The sequence below is a fragment of the Corvus hawaiiensis genome, chromosome 29, assembly GCF_020740725.1.
Source record: "Corvus hawaiiensis isolate bCorHaw1 chromosome 29, bCorHaw1.pri.cur, whole genome shotgun sequence".
Lineage (NCBI taxonomy): Eukaryota > Metazoa > Chordata > Aves > Passeriformes > Corvidae > Corvus > Corvus hawaiiensis.
In genome coordinates, this window is record NC_063241.1 from 715959 (window position 1) to 735322 (window position 19364).

At 57.0% G+C, this 19364-nt stretch overlaps 1 protein-coding gene across 2 annotated transcripts in view; it reads left to right on the forward strand.

Annotated features, from left to right (window-relative positions):
* Positions 1–2631: 2631 nt before the first annotated feature.
* The window catches only part of MEF2D (myocyte enhancer factor 2D), a 94118-nt gene continuing 77385 nt past the window's right edge, over positions 2632–19364 (forward strand). For both annotated transcript variants that reach the window (XM_048289089.1, XM_048289093.1), the window contains exon 1: positions 2632–2963. The gene's annotated coding sequence lies outside the window, so the exon portion shown is untranslated. The remainder of the gene's footprint in view (positions 2964–19364) is intronic.

The following is a 19364-nucleotide window of genomic DNA, read 5'->3' on the forward strand; positions in this document are numbered from 1 at the left end:
CTCTGGATGATCATTTCCCTGTGGTCCTCACCTGCCTCCCCCCTTGCTTACCAGGGTCCTTCAGGCTGGTGACGTTCCCTACAGCCCCTGTTCCCAAAGCAGGTGCCCCCTTAGCTTCTGGCCAGGGACACCAGGGCCCGGCTCCCTTGCAGCGGTGCCGAGTCAGGTGCTGAGGCACCAGCTCAGCTCTTGCACGGGGAATTTAGGCCACTTTCAGACACACTTAATTCTTAAATAAATACTATGATTACATCTCCTAAAGACTATGATTATATCTCTACAGGAATGAAGTGGGATCAAGCTGCAGCACTTTTCCGTGTTTAAAATAGGACCGGGCTGCCATTAACCTGTTGGATGCTGCACTATCTGCAGGGACAGGATCCTGGGAAGCTGCTGCTGCACATTACCCATTACCACATTGGGATTTTTATCTTCTGGTTACCATATTTGTTTATTTTTTTCCTTCCTTGCCTTCAGAGGAGGATCCAGCGCGTCTCTGGCTGCGGCTCAGTGTGGTTTGTTGCTGCCAGCCACCTCCCCCAGCAGCCAAGCAGCCATTGGCTTTGCACTAGCAGCATTTGGCAAGCTGAAACCACTTTTTTGGGGTGTCCTGGGGATGCAGGGGAAGCCTGAGGTAAAGAACTCCACCTAATGATAATACTCCCAACTATTCACTAAGCACAGTTGCAGCATGGGCTGGAGGGGACTTGGTGTTGCTGTGGAAAAGGTGATTTTTTTTTTGGCTCCCGGAAAGTTGTGCTGTGGCCAACCATGACTCAGAAATGGGGTGCCACCTCTTGCCTCCTGCCCACATGTTTTGGAGAGGAGGTCGGAGGGGAAAATGAAGCCCTGGGAGCGCTGGAGGAGGCCTGGCGCTGGCTCGCTGAGCTCCTCCCAAGGCAGCTCCACTAGATGTCATTGCAAGCCGGGGATAAGCGCCTGCATGGCCATGGCCACCCGGCACCAGCCGTGGGCTCACGGCGAGCACAGCCCTGCCGTGGGCTCCTCTGGTGCTGCCGATGCTCAGCTCCAAGGACGGATCCGCCACAGCAGCTCCAGCACGTCCCGGTGTGCACAAAGCAAGAGTGAAGCTCGCGGGGGACAGGGACTCGTCCTCGCAGCGCAGCCTCCCCTCAGCCTTGTGGGCTTTTCCTGGAGCACTGGGCGCACTGGGGCCCGGCTAGTGCCTGCCCAGGCTGGGACAGCGAAAGGGACCGGGGATGAAAGTCAGCTCCTGCCCCAACCTGTCCCTAAGACCATCCTGAGAAGTGTTATTTGGGAAGGGGGAGAAAGGGAGAAATTTGGGCTCCCCCTGGGGCTCATATTCCATACCAGAGAATCCCAGACTGGTTTGGTTAGAAAGACTTTAAAGATCATCCAGTTCCAACCCCTCTGCCATGGGCAGGGACACCTTCCACTGTCCCCGGCTGCTCCAAGCCCCATCCAACCTGGCCTTGGACACTTCCAGGGATGGGGCAGCCACAGCTTCTCTGGGCAACCTGTGCCAGGGCCTCCCCACCCTCCCAGGGAAGAATTTCCTCCCAGTATCCCATCTAACCCTGCCCTCTGGCAGTGGGAAGCCATTCCCTGTGTCCTGTCACTCTTTAGGTGTTCTTTCACCCTGCCCAGCTCCAGCATCTCCTGTCCAGCGCTCAGCACCCAGGCGCCATTCCTGGCCCAGCAGCATTCCCTGCATGGCACAGGGAATCATCATGCTTGCATTAAGCCCCCTCACTGACTTCCCCCCTGCACTACACACTCAGCTGTGCTACGGCGTTCCCGGTGCTGCTGGCTGTGCCAGTGAGTGCTGCTGAAGGTGCCACATCCCCAGGTGCCACATGGCCCCTCAGCAACACCAGCCTCGCTCCTGCTCCTCACTGACTGCCATAATTGCCTCCAGGAGCATAAAGGAGCTGCCAGATGGGTGGACTTCGGAAAAAAATAAAGCAAAAAAAAAAAAGGAATGAGGGAGGGTTAAGAAAACTATGTGTATAAGTATGTGCATGTGTATAGATGTGTGAGAGGGAGAGAAAAATGGCACCAGTGTACAGGATATGCGTTCAGCACTTCACATCTCACCGGGCTGGTTTGGTGTAAGCCTGCAGCACCTGGCACGTGTAGGACTTGTAATCTGTGGAGAAAGGTGCCCCACACTGCGGCTGCTGCCCTGGTCTGGAATGGGAAAGGGGCTGCTGTGGTCTCCCAGGCTTTTTGAGGGAGAGGTGAGATGGAATGAAGGAACATTGGGAGGTTCACAGCTGGGAGCTCGCTCTCCTCATTCTACTCCAGTCTGCTCATGGGAATCCACACACCCAAAAGGGAGGAAAAATGGTTAAACTGGGCTCAGAAAGGGGCTGCTGCAAGTTCTGATCCCACCAGCTCAGAGCTGCTTGGCCTGGTGGAGAAGCTGTTGGGAGCTGGTGCCGGTTCTGGGCGTTGGGTGCTGGTGCTATTGCTGGGTGCTGGGTTCTGGGTGTTGGGTGCTGGGGGCTGGGCAGGCCAGCTCGAAGGCAGTGCTCCTGCAGAGCCACTGTCCCCACTGTCACGTGCCGCAGTCTTGCTAATCCCATTTTGAAAGCCTGCGCCCCAAGCTGTGCCCGCTAATCCCCTTCGGTGCCACGGCTGCGGGGCTCGGGCTGTGGTGCTGCCTCGGCAAGCCCCAGGGTGTCCCTGCACCCAGCTCCTCTCCCCAGGCAGACCTGGAGGTGCCCACATCCTCTGCCTGCTCCTGCTCCAGTCCTGAGGATGCTCAGGTGCTTCCTGCCCTGTGCAAACAGGTCCTGAGTCCTGGACACCCCCAAAAGACACCTTGGCTAGAGGCTGGGCTGTACCTCCAGCCACACCCCAACAGTCCGTGGAAGCGCCGCACTGCCCAGGAGGGATTCACCTGCTTGGCCAACCTGGCTTCAGCACAGCGCTGGTCACTCAGCACAACGCCCTTGCTGGCAGCACCGAGGAGGCAGGTGAGCAGCTCAACCTGCCCGTGCAGAGCCAGGGTTCAGCTCAGCTGTGCCAGGCTCCTCCCCAGGAGCAGCCGCCTTCCTGGCACTGCCGGGGGCTCTGCACCGCGGCTCCTGCTGGGATGGCGCAGGCTTCGAGCAATATTGTTGTTCCCTTCCGATGGCAGCAGCTTCCTTGTGGGAGAGGGGAAAAAGCACAAACCGAACTGGGGAGAAAATAAGAGGGGAATGTTTGCCGACTGTCTGCTGTGTGTTGTTGCTGTTTGTTGTGTTTCTGTGGTTGCTTTGGCAACCCTGGGAAGACATGCCAGGCTGTAGCATGGCGGGTACCAGCGCGGTGTGGCGAGGAGCCGGGGCTCTGCTCCGCAGGGACAAACCGCGGCCCGGTGGGGATGGGAGGCTTCAGGCAGGGGATTGATGCGGTCACGTTTGTGCCCAGCTCAGCTGCTGCCCTCCTGGGTGAGCCTGGGGTGGGCGCTTGCTTCGCACCCCTTGGGCCCTCTGAGAGGGACCTGGCTTGGAGGTGAGTGAAGGAAGACGGGCTGAAGGATCCATGGGGACAGCAGCCAGCCCTGCTGTTTCCCAGGAGCCTGGGAGTATCTGGGCTCATCCTCTCTCTTCTTGTCTAGAGGAAAGACAGTGAAACAGTGGTGTCATGGAGGGGCAGTTGCTGCCATGCAGCGCTCACCAGAGGGGCAGTGAGAGTGTCAGGCAGTGCTGATGGGGCTGTGGGGGCATCTCCATCCGTCCAGGACAGGAGCCTTTCCTCTGGTACTGGAGCCGTGGCCTCATGTGGGGAGGGTCACGCCACTTTCTGTCCCCTGTGGGTCTGCGTAGAGGGGGCTGCTGCCTGCGCGGGATGGAGCCAGGGTCCCAAGGGGCAGCGTGGGAGTGGGGGGACCAGGGCAGAGGAGCCTGGCAGAGGAGGGGACAGGGCCAAGAGCAGCTTAGGGAGGATAGTGATGCTCCCAGAGCCCCTCTCTCACTCCCGCAGCCCCGGGAGCTGTGCGAACTGACATCCGTCAGAGCAGGAGCCTGTGTGCCCCGCGGCATCCCCAGGGCAGAGCAGTCAGGGGGTGGGTGAAGGCTGTGCCTCTGGGAGCCAGGAACATTCTGTGAAGCTCCAGAGATGTGGGTTAACTCTTCGGGGGCTGCAGCGGGAGGACTGAGCTCCTCAGGGCTGTGGGCACCGTCACCCACCCGGAGCCTGCGGATCCCGGGGTTTGGGTGGAGATTCCTGAAAGATAATGGTTTGAGGGCTCCCATCCCGCTTGGCACAAAAGCGTGGAAAGGTTTCAGCCTGTCACTGGTCAGAAGTGCCAGTTTAATGATATTGTTTAATTGCCACATCTCCAAATGGTGATTTTTTAACTGAGAGGCCTGATGAGGAATCCTGCCCTGAACTGGAAGCTGACTCATTCTCCTCGAAGTCCCGGGGTCATTGTTGGATTGCAAATAAACACACCAAATTCCCACTGCTGGGTTCTGGGAACATGCTCCTGGTCCTGCACGGAGGGCAGGGACCCAGGAAGGGGCTGGGTGTCTGCCTGCCTCCCACTGCATCCTCCCACCCTCAGAGCACGAGGGGCTGTGGTGGCACCTGGAGCTATCTGATGCAGGGGGAAACACAACTTTAATACTGATGGGGGGCTGGAAAATCCCTAAGTGCAGAGGTTCACTACCCTGTTCCCCCTTTGAAAAGAAGGGAGCAAGAATCAGGCCCCAGCTCTCTGTCATCCTTGCTGTAGCTATCAGGTGAGACCCAGTTCCCACTTCTTTGCTTTCAGCCCTGGTTGCAGCATCTCTGGGTGCAGCTTCAGCCTGAGCCCAGGTTTTGAGAGCAAAGGAAAACTGAAGAAATGAGAGGTTGGAGCTGGGACTTGAATCCACATCCCAGGATGAGGGGGTGAGGGGAGGGCAGTGCTTTCCGCCCCAAAAACCTCTCCACACGGGGCTGAGCAGAAGCTGGAGCCAGCGTGAGTCACCCTGTGCAGCTGCTGCCAAGGCAGGAGCGACCTTGTGCTGCTGAGCCAGCGTGGGCTGAGGCCGTGGCCCCGCCAGCCACGGGAAAGGGAAGCTTTTGCTCAGGCCGGATGCTCCAGAGGAAAGAATGAGCTCTGGGGCTGAAACCACTGGCCAAAGAGGACCAGAGCAACGGACGTGAGGTCAGGGAGGGTCTGGATCCCCTCCTCTGCAGGGAGAGCATCAGGGCCTGCTGGAGCAGGGAGCAGGGTCTGGGCACTCGCGACTACTCCAGGGCTTGGTGAGCGGCATCTGTGAGCCACCCGGGGCTGGGACTCACTTTCCATGAAACTTCAGGGAAAAACAGATAAATCTCCCCTCTGCTCCTGCCACCCTGTCCTCAGCCTTGGGATCCTTCCAGGCTGGCGCTTGTGAATGTTTTCCCCTATCAACTTCTTTCGCTTGAATCAGCGGACATGACTCACGGGGAGGAAAGAGAGGGCTCGGGTGAACTGCTCCATCCGCAGCGCCGTGGCCCTTCGGTGACACGGGCCGGTGCCACTGGAGCCACGGGAGCAGCGTCCCAATCCCCTCACCGCCAGGAGCCAAACTCAGGGCTGCCATTCCCCTTGTCCCATCGCTGTCCCCTCCCTGTGCCCAGCCCAGTGGGTGCAGCAGAGGGGGAACTGGTTGAGCCGGTGCACCCCGTCCCGGCAGAGAGGGTGTTGATCACCCCAACAAGAGGGGAGATTCCTCTGCTGGGGGGAGTGACCCTTGGGGGCCTGCGCCTTTGTCACCAGGGTGGCCACCACACCCTGAGGGACAGGCATCGCCCTTCCCAAGGGACTCCTGGAGCGGAGGAGCAGGCAAAGTCCCTCCATGGCGGGTCTGCACTTTGTGGGGTGGGTGGAAGATGGGGAGAAGGGGAGGTCACTCCTTCCGGCACTGGGTTAGGGGAGCAGCCAGCCAGGGTGGCGAATCTTGGCTGGATTAGTTAAAGAGATCAAGCAGCTGAGGGATTAGGGAGTCAAGAGAGCTGGGCCACCTGCGGGGGAGGGAAAAACCTATGAAGGAGAAGGATATGCTGGTGCTCTGGAGAGAGGTGTGCAAGGCCTGGGCTTTGCAGCGATTAGATAAGTGAATCAGGGCCTCGGAGCGATTAGAGAAAGAAATCAGGTTTTACACCAATTAGGTAAAGTCCCCAAGCGATTAGACACAGAGGTGGCTGCAAGAGGAGGTCTCCCAGCAGTCTGTGGAACTGATAGGGCCGAGCATTGATTAAAGGAGCATCAGAGGCTGAGAGCAGTTTGATAAGAAAACAAAACAGTGGATCAATTAGCCTGGGAAAAAGGAGGCGGCTGGGCGATAATGGGAATAGGGAAGTGGGGCCAGTCAAAACAACCCCTATAGCTTCGAGTGTGGGGCTGGTGGAGCTGCAGGGAAGGGGTGGAAAGAGGGAAAATGGTCCCAGCTGGAGCCTCCAAGGGCCATGGGCACCTGGGGCACTGGGATGAGATTGGTGGGCTATTTCAGTTTGGCCTTAGCACAAGTGAATTCACACCTGGCCTGAAGATGAGTTTATTGTTGGCTGTGGCCGGTGTGAGCCTCACACAGCTCCTCGTGGGCTGCAGTGGAGCATCACCAGGCAGCTGCTCCTCCCACCATGAGAAGCAGAAAATTCTGCATTTCACAGAATCTTGGAATCATGGAATGATTTGGCTTGGAAGGGACCTTAGAGTTCATCTACTTCCAATGCCCCTGCCATGGGCAGGGACACCTCCCACTGTCCCAGGCTGCTCCAACCCCCATCCAGCCTGGCCTTGAACACTCCCAGGGATCCAGGGGCAGCCATGGCTTCTTTGGGCAACCTGAGCAAGTGAATTTCAGAAAATTTCTTTTTTTTGAGCAGGTTTTGCTCTGGGCTTACACTGTCACACACCTGGAGCAATTTTATCCACTGGGACGGCAGTTATACCAGGATAACTCAGCCCTGCGCCCTGTCCCAGATGCTCTGGGAGTTTCCAGATATGGGTGCCAGATGAATAAGCAATTAAGTAACTCAATGGAGCCTTGAAATAATTAGACCAAGGAATGCAGCTCCAGAAGATGAGTTTAGTGAAGAAATGGGAGTGTTGGAGAGATGGAGATGAGAAGGGTGATCAGGTCTTGGCACAATTATCTAGAGAAAGTCTGCTCCAGACTGATTAGAGGAAGGGAAAAGAGCTTTCTGAGCAATTAGGTGAGGGAAATCAACTCTGGGCAGGAAGAAAATAGACTATGGAAGAGATTGGGGCGGGAGATGGTGAGTTATCTCTGCCCCTGAGTTAGACAAGGGAGCTTGATAAGGGCTTTCTGAGGCAGAGGCAGAAATGAGGATGAGGAGGATTAAGGAGCAGAGGTGAGTGGGCAGCAGATGCCTGGTGCTGGGAAAGAGGGAGTGAGGAGTGAGGTGGCAGGTTCTCTGTGGGGCTGAGTAGCAGAAACTGAGCCCTGCACCTGAGGAACAGGAGGACCAAAATCCCGGGATTGGAGCTAACAAACAGAGTAAAACAGGGGTGCTGGCAGCTGGAACAGCCGTGGGTTGGAGTAGGGAAGGGAGCTGGGCACTATTTCCAACCCATCACGTGGCAGGATGCTTCCTTAATCTGTAAAACGGGATTAGTCCCTTGTGCCCAGCAAAGTCGAGAACCAGCAGAGTCTTTCTGCACGAGTGACTTTGACTTCAGGACAGAGGAACCTGCAGGGTGGGAGCGTGATCGGGGATGAGCATGGGGCGGGCAGCCCTGGGATGTGCCCTGGGATGTGCCCTGTGGCGCCCAGGGGTCCCTGACTGAGCCAATGGCGGGGGGGGCAAACTGGGGTGACCACAGCAGGGAGCTTTACCCCAGGTTTTGGGGTGCTGAGCTACCGTGAGAGAGGTGACAATGGTCAGCTGCAGCCCAAGGTTGCGCCGCAGGTCAGCAGCAGCTGCAGCTGGAGAGTGCTGAATCCTTTGGGAACGGCTGCGTTTGCTCTTTAATTAGCCTTGACGGCTGCTGGAGCAGATTTTGCTGGTCCTTTCCTCTCTGAGGCTGGCCCTGGCTTGAAGTCGCAGGGTTCGGTGAGGTCAGGCTCCTTTTTCCTTCTTTGCCTTTTTCTTTTCCTCCATCCTTGCACATACAAAAGGCAGCGGAGGGAGGGAGCAGCACCACTGAGGCACATGATGCTGACTCTGGTGCTGTGGGAAGGGGAAGCTGTGGTTTGGCTGCCAGGTCATAGTTTGGCCTCTGGAAATGACCCTCTTGGAAAGGGAAGCAGTGTCTTGCCAAGCTCGGGCAGGGGCCCGGCAGACCCCGGGAAATGGGGCTGCGTTGGTGGGGGGTGGCTGGAGTGGGAGTGAGGCACCTCGAGAGCAGTGACTGAGGGCGATGCTCAGCTCCTGGGAAACAAACCCCAGGTTAAACCAAGCCCCTGTGGAGGTCATGGAGGGTTTTCAATTTTTTAAAAAATTATTTATTTTCATTTTTAATTTACTGCTTTTCCTCCCAGTTTGCACTCATGGGGTTTTGCCACAGCTCCCAGTGGCTGCTGCTGAGTGACAGAGAACAGTGCCAGGGCCATCCGGGGAAGGTCTCATGGACACTCGTCCCTCCTGGGCGTCACAGTCCTGCTTTTCCCAGCGGGAGGGTGGCTCTGACATATCTCCTTCACCCCTTGGCCTCTGCTGAGCTCGCTGGGACAAGCCTGGTTTCTGTGGGGTGACAGCGTTATCTGGGACACAAGCAGAGCCAGGCTCCACTTTAGTCCCGGTTCCTTGGCTGGTGTGGATATCCTCGGGAGATAGCACGGCAAATTGTCCCCCGGGGACTCCACATGCTTCACCTCCCATCACAGGATGGAAACGGGGATTTGCAGAACACCAGAGCCCAGCAAAGACCCAGAGGCATGGGGATCTGTCCCTGGGGCCCATGGGTGTGTCCTCCTCCCAATGCTCAGACGCTGCTTTTGTTCGAGCCCTAATGTGGATTTCAGTGTTTTCATGGCTTTTAAAATTTTTTTCCCCTTTCCAATTCTGATGAAAAATGTATTTGGGGAAAATAGAAATATTTAGACATTTCCCTGACAGGCAGCAGAGCTGGAAGAGCTGCGGTACAGCACCGTTCACGTGTGCTGACGAAAGCTCAGCACAAAGAATCAGGCTGGGGGATGCAGCATCCTTGGCAGCACGAGACCCACAGGGTGAAGTGTCAGTGCTCATCCCATAGGTTACTCCTCCTGCCAGCGGCCCAGCACCAAGCTGCCTTCAAAATCTGGATAAGAAGATGGGTTTGAGCTGGTTTTGGGGAGGTTTTTGGTGTGTGTGTATATATAAATGTACATGTGTATATATATATACACACACACACAGACATATAAATCTCGTGTATACAAAAATATATGTCATATATTAGAATATACTATATAGCATATTAAACCTCACTATAGTAGGAATTTGGTATTAAATTAGTAGTAGTATATGTATTACAGATACGTATTTTGCGTTACCTTGTGCATCTGGCAGGGCGGGAAAGGGGGTTGGTGTTTGTGGTCCATACCAGGCCCACATTTTCCCATCAGAAGGTGTCTGGGCCAGATGTACCTTGAAAGGGCCAGTGAAAAGCCCATCTGGAGCCAGAGGATGCTGTGGGGACCTTGGGCATGTCAGTGAGGAACAGAGCTACTCTCCTCTGTGCAGATGGCTCTGGGATGAGCCCAGACCTCCCTTTCCAGGAGGCAGAGAAATCCCCAGCCCCAGAACCTGCCTTCCCCACCCCATTTTTCTCCCGCTCACACCCTCAGGTTTTGATGTTGGGAACATGTCAGCCACGTCGTCCTGAGCAGAGGGCAGCCACCGCGCCCTGTGCTGGGGAGGTGACAATCCCCATCCTGCACCCCACTCCCTTTGTTCCAGCCCTTCAGGCTTCACCCCATTGCTCTGCCTCATTCCAAGGGGGTACAGAGCCTCCTTCCACACCTGGCAGGGCTGTGCCTTCCCAGGCTGGCCCCTGACCCACCACTGTCCCTGCTGGGTCCCCACTGCATGAGCTCCCTGGATGTGGATGCCACGTGCACAGGGCAACTCTGCAGAACCGGGGTATGGGGCTGCTGAGCTGCTCCTGCGGGAGTGAGAGGGGCTGGAGGCCATAAAATCATAGAATCATGGAATAGTTTGGCTTGGAAGGCCCTTAAAGTTCATCTCATTCCCCCCCCCTGCCTCTAGACCTTCCACTATCCCAGGTTATCCTGTCCAACCTGGCCTTGAACACTTCCAGGGATGGGGCAGCCACAGCTGCCCTGGGCACCCTGTGCCAGGGCCTCCCCACCCTCATTGTAAAGCACTTCTTCCTTATATCAAACCTAAATCAACCTCTTTTAGTTTAAAAAAGCTCCCCCTTGTCCTATTCATCCTTTTACTTGGACTGAGGAAGAGGAGCTCAAGGCCCCTGTGCCCAGAGACCTTGCAAAGTCCTTTTCCTGCTTGAATTTTGGGGAGTTTCCCTGCAGAGCTGTTTGGTTCCCCCTTCCCTTCTCTCCCTTTTCTAACTTGTTGCTGGTGTGGGGGGAAATAAATGCTCTTAAAGAGTTTTGTGGCTGCAAAACATCTGGACAGCCCCAGAACTGCCAGGGTGGAGAGATGCCGGGGTAGGACTGCAGCAGTGGGACAAGTTGCCTTCATCCCTGGCCCCAGCCCCTGCCTGGTGGAAAGAACAAGGCAGCTGATCCCAAACCACCTGAAAACCACCTTGGTGTCCTCACGTCCCTTTGGGAGAGGTGGTGCAGGAGGTGCCGTTTTTGCTCCCCCAGCCAGGTCTGTTCTGCCTCGGCCACCCTTGGTTTGGGTGGACGCTGTGGTGGGGTGAGAGACCAGAGACCCAGGCAGACCCAGAGGGGATGGAAAGTCGGAGGGGGGAGGTGCTGAGCCTGTGGGATGGGTTCTGTGAGCTGTCCCATTAGTGGGTCAGGCTTGCACAGAGCACAGCACATCCTTGGGCCGTGCACACACCGAGGTGTGGAGGCAGTGCTGCTCCTGGGTCAGGGTGGCTGTGACAGGGAAGCACTGCAGTGCTGGTTCTCCCACCTGTCAGTGCTGGTTTGGGGCTTGGGGAGCAGTGTGAGGCCGTGGGCTGGTGGGAGCACTGGGGCTGGCTGCCCCTTCCCGCAGCCCCCACACATCCCGGCTCCATCGTCAGCCTGACCCCTGATTACACTCCACAGGCTCTGCATCGCTGCCGTTGCCCCAGCAACGTGTCGTCGCCACAGCAACCGTGACAACCTTATGTTCATTAATTTAAAAAGGTTCGCAGTGTAACAAATGAAATAGTTATAAGCTTGTCAGGGTGTTAAGGAGCAGGGGCTGACAACTTGCCCCCCTTGCCTGTGCCGCCCGAGCAGCCTGGCTCTGCCACGAGGTCCTCACCCCAGACCCGGCTTCATCCCACCATCTTCGAGCACAGTAATTCCTTCAGGCCAGTGCTTGGAGCATCCTGGCAGTGCAGCATCACTCGGTGACCTCCCCAGGAACAACCAGGGGCCTGATGCAGGTGGGGGCTGTGGCAGAGGGGGGTCTGAACCAATGACGCTTCTGTTGGGCCATTCCTGCTGTGGGGTGGCTGACATCTGGGATGGAGTCAGGGTTATCCCATTGTCCTTCCCCAGGGTCAGCACAGGGTTTGTCATGGAGGATAATTATTTTCATGCAGCACGTAGCACCTCAGTACCTGCACTATTAAAATGAATATCTTTACCTTTGTACCTAATACGATCGAGAGGGGGAGGATGAACAGATCAAACGCATGGCTATACACACATATATTCCTTAGGAAACCTGGACCGATCACAGATACCCTGGATAGCCTCAGCTGGAGGAAGGTAATCCCAGCTGGCTGAGCCTGGCAGCTGAGGTAAATCAATGTTTCCCTTGAAGTCCTGGGCCAGGTTGCTGACAGGTACAAAGAGGTATTGGAAAGCCGAAGCTGCTGAAGCCAGGGCAAAGGACACCAGTTGAGGATTTGGCTCTTACTTCATTATATACCATTTTGCTGAAGTCTCAGCGGATTTCAAATTGACCAAACCCCTTTAATCTCAAATAAAGGCCATTCTCTGGCTTTTTGTAAGTGGAAACACAAAAGGAACTGGTTTTAAAAAAAATCCTGCCATTGCAATTCTGCTTGGCGAGCTGAGAATAAGGTCATTTTTCAGCAAGAAAAGTGTCCGTTCAGTTAAAAATAAAAATGGTGAGTTCTGGGCCACATTCGTTCCTAGTGGAAGCCGGTGCTGGGATTGCACTGGTTTTTGTCAGCTGGGACCCAGGATTTCCCAGCTCCGATGCAGTCCCTTGCGCCAGAAAAGTGTTGGTTTGGGTTCAGGGTTTGTCCCTTGGTTCGGCCCCTGAGCCACACTCCTCACGATCACCCAGCAGCTCCAAAGCCTGGCCTTGCTCCCTCCATCCCCACATCCAGCCCTGCAGGCAAACACTGAGCAGGCTGGAGCTGGAGTCGGAGGATTCCTGTGGCAAAGGGGAGGTGGCAACTGCCAGGGCCCTGCTGTCTGCCCGGTGCTTCAGGAAGGGAAATCCAGCGAGCACCCTGGGTGCTTGTCTCCTTGCCTTCAAGAGATCCTTCAAAATCTTTCTCAATAATTAAACAAGCAAGGCCTAAAAATAGCACCAATATCTACTATATGTGGCAGAATAATTTAAGGGGAGAGCAGGGAAGAAAGTGTCCTCAGTGTCCCAAACTTCCTCCTCCCCCAACCTCAGTGTGCTCCTGATGAGTGCAGGGAGGCTGCTGGATGTCGGGAGGCCCAGGTCTGGTGACAGATGCCTTCCAAAGCAGCCAGGTTTGGGGATGTTTCATTCCCTGGAAGAGGCTCTTTGGCAGCTTTTTATGCCAGGGTGGGCTTCAGAAGGGCACGGCAGCCTCGGCTGCGGGTCCCAGGCTGCAGCAGAGAAGGCCTGGGACCCACACCTGTGGCTGAAAGCATCTTGTCCACCTTGGGCACTGGCAGCGGGCATCCCAGGTCTACCCCAAAGTAAGCTGGTGGCACAGTTGACCACCCAGCACATGGCACAGATGCTGCTGTGTGTGGCAGCCCGGGAACAGCATCCCCAGGAGCGGCAGCTGGAGCCTTAAATCTGAGCTCTCCTGAGCTCTTGCTTATCTCCAAAGCTCCCAGCACTGAAGAGGGACTGTGGTGGAGCAGATAAACCCATCACTTGAAAGGGGCTGCTGGAGCCTTGGCTCGAGGGAGAGGCAGCGAGGTGAGGTCCTGGGCTGGGGGAACTTGGCCCTGGGGGATGCTGGGATTTGGGGCTGTGCCCCGTGGTGCTTGGAGGGGGCTCGCAGTGCTCTGACTCATGTGAAGAACCAAGATGAGACTCAGTGTCAGCAGTACCATGGCACTGCAGCGTGAAATGGAACTGCCACACTGAGGGTTGGTGATGATCCCAGCTGGGAGCTGGCAGGGATAACTGGGATGGCAGGGTTAGTCAGGATGCCATGGCAGGTTAACTGCTGTGGCAGGGTTCACTGGGGTGCTGTGGGAGGGTTCACTGGGATGCTGCGGCAGGGTTCACTGGGATGCTGTGGGAGGGCTCACTGGGGTGCTGTGGCAGGGTTTGCTGGGGTGGTGTGGCAGGGTTAGATGGGATGGTGCTGCAGGGTTCACTGGGATGCTGCGGCAGGGTTCACTGGGATGCTGTGGGAGGGCTCACTGGGATGCTGTGGCAGGGTTCACTGGGGTGCTGTGGGAGGGTTCACTGGGATGCTGCGGCAGGGTTCACTGGGATGCTGTGGGAGGGCTCACTGGGATGCTGTGGCAGGGTTTGCTGGGATGCTGTGGCAGGGTTTGCTGGGATGCTGTGGCAGGGTTAGATGGGATGCTGTGGCAGGGTTAGATGGGATGCTGTGGCAGGGTTTGCTGGGATGCTGTGGCAGGGTTTGCTGGGATGCTGTGCCAGGCACGCTGTGAGCATGAAGAAAGCTCTTCTTGCAGCATGGAGAAGCCATGTGGAAAGGGAGCAGGGCTGAACCCTGGGGAATGCCCGGGAAGAGTAGAAGGGGAATGGATTAGGAACAGACAGCAGCCTCTGGGGCAGAGCGAGGGGGGGAACCAGCGTGCAGCTTCTCGATCCCCATTTGGGACACCCCAGGACCTGCCCATTGCCCAGAGAGGGTAGCCAGCCCAGCCTCCCAAAACTCCTCACAGAGAAAGGCAAACAGCTCAGCCGTGCGTTGCATAACCAGGAAAAAAGGCGTCCTCGTCCTCGGAGCCGAGTGGCTGCCGGCCAACTTTGGCATTAAAGTGGAGCAGAGGATACCGGGAGGGGAGCGCGGATTAGGCGGGGAGGAGACGGGATCAAGTGAGCAGCAGCGAGGGCAGGCTGGCCGCAGCCTCATGGAGGGTCACGCTCCCCAGGGCCGCGGCCAGGAGGGATCCAGCCTCCCTTCCTGGTGCAGGGCAGCCGGATCTGCGGTGTGGAGCCCCGGGCACCTCCCATCCATGCCAAGGATGGGTCGGACCCACGGCGGCGAGGCTGCCTTGACTCACGGGTGATAAGGAACTCACCCAGGAGAGGCTTTTTGTGTGCGATGGGCTCAGTCTGTGCAGGTTTAACTGGCTGGGCGATGGGGAGGCGCCGGGCCCTTTCATTAGGGCCAGGTGTGTGTGCAGGAATCACAGACAGCATCTCGAGGAGGAGGGGATGGAGATACTTGTGTTCAGCACTGAGGTTCTGTCTGCAGAGACCCGGAGCCTTGCTTTCTCTGAGCTGCTGAGCATGGAGCTGCTCTGGATCTTGCACTGATTCAGCAAGATGTGAAGGCTTGTAACTTTGGGAGTTCTTGGAAATTGGGCTGCTCCCAGTCAGCAACTACTCCTACACACAGAGGAGATACGCTTGCTTGGGGAGCTTCTGCAGCTCTACCCACTGGCTGCCGCAGCCACTGCCTGCACCAGAGTGGGGCTGCAGTTTTGTGCTTGGGAAGAAAAAGGAGAGAGCAAGTTAATTTAAAATTGCAAGGTGCTCCAAAATGCTCCCAGTGTCCATTAGCTGATAAGCATTGTGCTGGGCTTAAGCCTCCGGGGTGCTAAAACATGCTAAAAGACGCTTACCTAGCTGAGAAACCCCAGCAGCAGGAGATGGGGGGGGTTCTGCTGTGCCCATTCTGCCCCAGGAGCTGCTGCTGTCCCAGCTGGATCCCTCCAGCACAGACCAGCAAACCCCAGCTGGGTTTGCTGCCTGCAGAATCACAGAATTACAGGTTTGTTTGGGTTGGAAGGGACCTTAAAGCTCATCTCGTTCCACCTCTCTGCCACAGGCAGGGACACCTTCCACTAACCCAGGTTGCTCCAAGCCCTGTCCAACCTGACCTTGAACACTTCTAGGGATGGGGCAGCCACAGCTTCTCTGGGCACCCTGTGCCAGGGCCTCATCAACCTCCACAGGGAAGAAATTCTTTCTAGTATCTCATCCTCTGGACTCGCTCCAGCAGATCCATGTCCTTCCTGTGCTGGGGGCCGGAGAGCTGGAGGCATCTCTGCAGGTGGGGTCTCACCGGAGCCGAGCAGAGGAGCAGAACCCCCCATTTATGTGCTGCCCACGCTGTGGGATGAGCCCCACATACGGGACAGCACTGACTGCCAGTTTGTATTGCCAGGTCACATCAAGCTTCTCATTCTCCAACAGCCCCAGGTCCTTCTCTTTTGGGCATTTCCCACCAGGGTTTGACCCTGGCGGTTACCCCACAGAGTGTCAGCCCTGGTGAGCAGATCCCGCCCTTGCAGCGGGGTGAAGGCAGCAGCATGCTGGGGTTGCTGGCAAATAGTCCTGACCAGTGGCCAGGCCGAGGCAACACCGATGGTTTGCAGTAGCAGTGGGGTCCTCCCCCACCCCCTCCAATTTATCAGGTGTTCTCCAAGCCTAGCAGCCATGGTAGCCCGGCTCAGGACTGGATAACTCTCCCGTTGGCTCGGTGCCCTGAGTGGTGTGTCAGGGAGGATGAGGATGGTCTATCCCCAGTGAGAGTGCTGCTGGCCTCGGGGATGCTCGTGCAGGGCTGCCTCTGCCTGTTGCCCACAACGGGTGGCCCCCACTGAGGGTGGCTGCTTTCTGCAACTTGAGTTATTTTAATTTTTCCCCCCCTCTCTCGTGGTGGCTCCTGTTTGAGGGCTCACCACGATTGCTCCCACTCACCCATCTGTTTGCCTTTGGAAGCTGAGCATTCCACAGGCTGGGTGCAAGTGTGGCAGTACCGGCGCTGCTGGAGGCACTGGGCAGGAGCTGGGGATGCTCGAGGGCAGGACATTCAGGGCTGCAGTTTGTGCCCAGGGGAGCTGAAGGGCAGTGTTTTTGCACTCAGCTTTGCATCAAAATAAGGGTCAGAGCCAGGGATCTCTGTCCCCCAAGAGCCTTGCAGTGCCAGCGCCCGTGGCACGCTGCCCAGGCTTCCCGGCCTTGGGTCCAGGATCAGGGCGAATCCCGTTTTAAGGCAAAAGGTTATGGGCGGGAAGGAAGCAATCACAAAGCAAACACCACAGCCTTCTCCAACCGCACACTGCTCTGGCACAATAAATAGAAGAAAAGGGACAAAAATAGCCCCTCGGGTTGCAGCGCGGACACAGCAAGGAAGCAGGGCTGTGCTTTGGGATGGGGGTGCTCTCCTGCCCACCCCGATGCCCTGAGTCATGGCCAAGGGGATGTCCTGCAGCGCTGCAGCTGCCAGACGATTTCCTGGGGCAGAAATGATGAGTGGGCTTCAGGGAAGGTACCTGAGCCCTTGTAAAACTCACTGCACCCCACACCTGAGCCCTTGCAAAACTCACTGCATCCCACACCCTGGCAGAGCTCTGGCACTTCCCCTGCGTGCAAACCCTGTTCCCTGCCCCCAGGACCCAGCTGAGCTGCACCGTAATTCGGGCAGAGGCAAAACCCAGATGTGAAGGCACAAGGACTGGCTGGGGGCCGGGCAGCCGGGAAAAAAACACGCGAGTCTGGCTCTGGCTTTGGGAGCGGGTTCTGAGAGCTCGCACGTCTAATTGCACGCTGCCTTCCCTGGCCAACAGAGCTCCTGGTCCCCGTTGGGGTGGGTTTGGAGCACGGCGGGGAGGAGGGGAGGGTGGCGGCATGGACCTGGAAGCAAAAATGTGTTGACACTCCCGTGCAAGCCTTGTGATGGGCGAGAAAAAGCCTCATCTTCCCCCAGCCTGCACTGACTCCCCGCGGGGTGAGCCAGGAAACCCCTCCCGGCGGCACCAGGACCCGGGTCCCGTCTGGGTGGGGGGTTCAGCGGGGTGGCCGCTCCCGGCGCGCCCCCTCCCCGCGCGGCCCCGCTGCCGGGGTGCGCAGCTGGAGCCCTCCCAGGGCCCTGCCGCTTTAACCTGCCTCTCCCACGTGCTGTCTGGTTGTGCTGGAGACGGTGACGCAGGCAGGACGTCAATGGACGCTGTGGGAGAATTTAGACTTGGAGAGGAAGGGGGGCAGGGAGGAAGGGAGCGCTTGCAGGAGCGGGCGGCCGGCGGGGGTGCACGGCCGGGGCAGGAGGGACCCCGCACCCAGCCTTGCAGGGTCGCCCGAGAGCATCGCTGGCAGCTTCGCTCCATGCGATGTTCCCCCCCCCCCCCCCCCCCGGCATATTTTGGGGCCCCCGCCAGCTGCGAGGGCAAATAAAATAATCCTCCTCCCGCGCCCAAGGCGGGGTGGGCGGCGGGGGGGCCCGAGGGGCCACGTGAAGGCGACGCTTCCTCCGTGCCCTCACGGCCCCCCCGCATTGTCACCACACGTGTGCCACTCTGGTCCTCGCGCGGGTCGGGCACGCAGCGCCCGGGCTGTGCCGTGCCCTGGGCATGTCACCCCAGCACAGGCAGCAGGTCACGGGTGCCCCAGGAACAGGGCTGGCAGGGACCGTGGAGATCACCGGGGCTGTCCCTCGGCCCGGGGCTGGAGAGCTGGGATTGACCCCGTGAGTGCCTCTGCGTGCACAGCTCCGCTCCTCTCCCCGTCCCCAGAGATGGGCTGTGCAACTGCCAAGGGCATCACCCCCACCCCGGGCCAGGGTCCAGCTGATGTGGCATGACAGGACCCCCATCCCCCTCTCTTGCTTTCAGCTCTGCATACCAAGGGCACCAGCACTGCCAGGGACAAGCTGGCAGTAGCACTTCCACGCCAGTGAGCGATGAGATGAGCCACGAACTTTGATTCCTCCCTGCATCCAACCGCAATCTTTAAGAGCCAAACTGGTCTCCCCAAAACTGGCATGGAACTCTGCTCCCACTTGGTTCAGAAGGAGGAACACTGGCAGAGAGAGACAAAAAGTCGTGGCAAGGAGGGTGGAGATGCTGCTCTGCAATACAAGACTCTGCTCTCAGCCTTTTGGCTTTGCCCCCAGCCCTCACCCCACTCCCCTCCCTGTGCTCTGTGCAGGAAAGGAACAAGTGTCTCCCACTTTAGGTTATTGGGTGCCTTTTATGGTTTTTTTTTTTAATAGCCTGAGGGTGTAGGTGGCTGCATATCTTGGAAGACCCAGAAGTCCTGCCTCCTTCCCCCTGGCATAGGGCAAGGGAATGCAGTTTCCACTGTCAAGAGGCTGCGCACCAGCTGTACAAAGCAGCAGCCTGGTGTGGGAAGGGAGTTACTCAGCATTCGGTTCCCAAGAGACAAAAAAAAAAAAAAAAAGCAGCTCAAACTGACTTTCCAAAATACTTTGAGGTTCATAGTAATGTTCTTGTCTTTGTCTCATAAATATCCTGGGTTGGATCCTTCCCTCGTTTCCATCCCGTAACTCACAGAGAGGCACCAGAGCGCGGCTGCTGCGTGTTATTCTGACTATTTTTATTTTTTATTTCTTTGGATACATGATCTCAGTTGATTGGAAAACAAACCCCAGAGAATCCTTGAGGAGAGACTGCAAACAGCTCTTGGTGAGATGACTAATCCCATCTCTATCTAAACCAACAGCGTGCTAAAAATAGCCTTATTTCTAACAATAAATATAATAAAATAACTAACTGACAACAAACAGCCCCAAAAAGCCAAACACACTGAAAAGTCCACTAGAAATACATATTAGGATGGGGGAAGGAGCCAGCAGGAAACTGTGTCACTGAGTCAGAGGGGTTGTGGCAGCCGAAGTGCCCAGTGATGCTTGGTCAGATCCAGCCTCTCTGTCGAGACCATCTTTACCTCTTGCCCTTGTGCCTTTGCTTTCTTTGTCCCAGATCAATGTGAGGAAGGTACATGGGCACCAGACCCTGGGGAAGCTCATCCCAAAATCACCATCCCGGCCTCAAGCACCCGCTGAGAGTGGGACCCCCTACCCCAGCTCCAGGTGCAGGTCCATCACCCACTGGCTTGCTCCGTGCCCACCAGCCTCCCCGGGCCCTGAGCTCACCACACACCTTGGATAATTTGGATAATTTCCCACCTAC